The sequence below is a fragment of the Mus caroli genome, chromosome 6, assembly GCF_900094665.2.
Source record: "Mus caroli chromosome 6, CAROLI_EIJ_v1.1, whole genome shotgun sequence".
Lineage (NCBI taxonomy): Eukaryota > Metazoa > Chordata > Mammalia > Rodentia > Muridae > Mus > Mus caroli.
This window is the reverse complement of record NC_034575.1, coordinates 83,514,695-83,518,787: the sequence shown is the minus strand read 5'-3', so window position 1 is coordinate 83,518,787 and position 4,093 is coordinate 83,514,695.

Genomic DNA, 4,093 nt, shown 5'->3' with positions numbered 1-4,093 from the left:
CTGGCCTCGAATTCAGAAATCTGCCTGCTTCTGCCTCCTGAATGCTGGAATTAAATGCATTTTCCTGGAATCCAGAAAGGAGGCTGGTACCCAGAGGGTGCTCTGCGGTCAGTAAATATATGCNTTGTGATGCAGNATATCAGTTGTTGATATGCTATTTGTTTGGTAGTGTGCCGTTGGAACCATCAGTGTTCCATTTCTGGATGTTTCTCTTTATATGGTGTTTAGGAATACTGACCAGAGCTTGTCTTATAGGAATCCTGGTCATTCAGGTAGCAGATGTGACAGTAAGGGTAGACCCTCCTCCAGTTAGAAAGGAACATTCCCCCTTATCCAAAGACAGTTTCGTTGAACCTCTCAACTTTCTTTCTGTGCTTACTTTAAACTCTGTCTTTCTTCTTAAGTGGACAGAAGCAATATTTCAGGGGGGAACACATGGAGATATCTGCTGNGCCTTGGTTCTGAGCTTTGAGGCTGCTTCCAACCAGAGCACAGCTGTTCCACCGTGTGGTCTGGTCCAGGATATCAGCAGACCACGTGATGTTTGGTGAAAATCTTCACAGAAACAGAATGAGTACCCAGAGCACCCACGTCTTCATAATGTGTCCTCTCTGAAGCCTTGATGAGGNTAAGCAGCCCCAAGGAGGCCAGGAATCTTGAGCCTCAGCCAGAGGCAGCCCTTATCNTAGTCGACAATGTTCATCAAGCATCTGCACTATGTTGTGCACAGTGGCACGGGGCTGCCAGGAAAGATGACCCAATGCCAGCCAACCTAAGAGTAGAAGGCTTCCATTCCCTCAAGTCCCNCTCTGGGGCACACACCGGTACCCAGGCTTTGTGCTTGTCTCATCCAGTTCTCCTCCAGACCTATGACCTCAGGATTGTCATCATCTCCACACAACAGAAGGGGATGCTGTAGGAAAGTCAGGGAGAGGAAGATGAGTGATTGAATCCAGCCCTTCAACCTCAAAGCCCAGACACTACATTACACATGCTCTGTACCCCCAAGGAAGTTGACTCAATGGAGGAGGCGTGGAGGGGAGTGAAGAGAGCAGGTGACTGTTGCACCTTTGAAGCAATAGAGAAGCTGAAAAACCTCATTTCCAGCACCCAGGACTTGGTGTAGGAAGTAAGACTATTGAGAAAAGCAAGTGAAAATGTGTGGAGAAGGAAGAGTGGAGACACTACAACGATAACAGAAAGCATCAACTGCATGCGCTTGGCTGTGCATTGGACTATTTATATGCATGGCCTCTTAATCCTCATGGTTTCTTGAAGGCAATATTATTCTGCACCCAAAGGAACTGAGGCTTAATGAAGAGCCATAAGATACTCACTGGGGAACATGTAAAAGTACTTGGATTCTGACTCAGAGACCAAGGGCTTGCTGGAGGCAGAGAAGACGCTTGGAGGAATAGAAACACGGGCCCTAGTAAATTTTTTTTATTAACAGATAAAAATTGGAAAACCTGTGTCTAAAGAGTGGTCGGTGAGGAAGTTTTGAGCTTGGAACGTTGGAGTGGAATTGAGATGGTGTGAACAATAAGTCAAGAGGTAGAAATTCAGAAAGCATGGCCCAAGAAACTGGGTGCAGAGTTTTCACAATAAAACTAATTATCAANAACTTAATGAGAAATTAATTATCTTCATGAGAAACAACTCAAGATATGTAGAAATCCCAATACTTTTTGGATAGTTCTAAAATATAATTTCCCCCAAGTGAATTTAATATTATATAGGAAAAAAAACTAAGGATTCCCTGACAGAACCTTCACTATTCTATTTTTATATCTGTATATATAAAAGNGTAGAGCCATCCCTATAGTCACTGAATTTCAACAGCTAAGAAGCACACTAGCAAATGTCAGGAGCAGAGCTCACAAGCCCTGCAGAACCACAGAGGTGGTATCAAGTATCTTGCCTGCTCAGTAAGGAAGCTGAGCACTCCATGCCCAGGAGCACAGACTATGAACACGGGAAACAATCCCTGCCTGCGATGGAGTCCTCCCTGTGAGTGAACACGCAGGAGGATGGAAGTGGGGGCCTGGGAAAAGTGGAGGTATCTTCTCAGAAGATGGGTGTCTGCTCCCTTCAGAGCTACTTTTCTCACTGCCCTTGCATCACACTAGTGAGAAAAAAAAAATCTCTCCAGAAAAGGGAGTATTTTCCTCCTGCTGCTGAAGTGCTGCTAACGACAGCATCCACACAAATGTCTCGTGGTTGATGGCTCCCTCACAATCCTTGGTCAATGTTTGTAACANTGTCGTCTCTGTCTTTAGCGAGTGTTCCACAGTCTCCTAGCTGCTCCTCTTCAGGGTCCCAATCAAATCCCATTTGGGGGCTCAGGCTGTGTGCTTACAGGACACACACTCTCATTTCATAGAAGGACAGGTCTATAAGAACTGGATTCCAGGTCTCTCAATGAGAGGTCCACCCTGGGGTGAGGGGAGGTTCTCTAAAGTATCTGAGTACTGACTGCTCAAGTGGCAAAGTGCTGTCCCTACTTTAGCTGGAAATTGAATCTGTAGATACATTTCTATTCACTTGCCCCCAGGAAATGAACACAGAACAAACAAACATGGAACCAGTTTCACAGAATTGCAGAAAACCTATTGTCAGAACCTGACTGCCCAACCTAAGGCTCCCCATTGTGCAGATTGTGAGCCCATGGGTGGTGCCAAGGACCTTGCCTGGATCCTTGGTCTACTTAAGTGATTGCTCATAACTTCTGTCACCTGTAAAGAGGAAGGGTTTTGAAGGGAGAGGGGCAGCATTGAGTCCTTGGGNCAGGGAAAGTGACACTGTCAGAAATAGTTGTAAAATATGGTCTTAACTGGTATCGTCTTTTTTCTTATCATAAAAATAGCTGGGCATCAGTAAACATTCACCGAGGTTATTGACACTTGGAAGAAAAAGGTTATCAGAACAGCACTCCGGCAGAGCAGGGACCTTATAAAGTCTCAGGCATGAAATGTGTGAGCACCCTGACTTCATCTGGGTCTCTCAGCAGTGGCTGCCGGAGAACTTTTAATTTTGCTTCTAACACTTAACTCTGACCTCCAAGGAAACGGGGCTGCTGACATGTGATAGGAGGAAAAATAGAGAACTCCAANTCCGGGTAGAAATCAGTTTGCAGAGCATGCCCTTGCATTTGCAACATNGCTTTACAAGGCCAGACCAAAGACCATTCTCCAATATATGGCCATGGCTTTCCTTGGCTTCTTCCTGGTAGGGTGACAAGATTCCACAGTGTCTGTTTAGAGAGTTACACATTCATTCACCATCAGAATTTCAGGGTAGTTGACATTTAGACCTCTGGATGGGGATTCTTTCAGAATGGACCATGTATGGGAAAAACTGTGTATGATTCCAGAGAAGGCAGAAATGAGAACTCAGATTGGAAACTAATTTTAGTCACTGTGCGCATGCCGGTCCCTGTCACACTCCCTCTATCTCCTCTCACGGGGCATTCGGTGTCTGATAGCAGTGATGGGAGGCTTCGTGGTGCTCTTCCAGAATGCTTTGGAAGGACTTAGCATCACCCATCAGTACCCATGACCTACAAGAATGACTTGTACCATTCCATTGTCCAAAGGGCAATGACAGATACCAGGATTCCGAGATAGCTTCCAAAGCGGTTGCTGGCACACATTTTCCATTCAAACCTTGCAGTGTGATGAGTTTTAAAGTCAGGGCTTTGGTAAAGGGTATTATTGGTCACAAGATGTGATCAAGCGGTTACATGCTGGTATTTTATCATGTGATGACTGTTGTTGGTAAACCCAAAGTATTCTACCAGATGGAGCTCCTTACAAAGACTGGCTGGACAGACACACAATAAGAACTCCTACTGGAACATATCAGGGAGGGACCTACCTATTTCATATCTCCTCTCCCTATGCTTCCTACCAATTCTTCCTCTTTTTTTTTTTTTTTTTCAAGTTCATACCCTCAGTACCCGATGGTTGGAGAGGGCAGTAAGAGGGCCCATTACAAAGAAAGGCATGTGGTAGGGGACTGAAAGATTTGTTCAACAAGCCAAAGGTTCCAGGTAGAAATCAGACTGAAGGAGTGTGTGTGTGTGTGTGTGTGT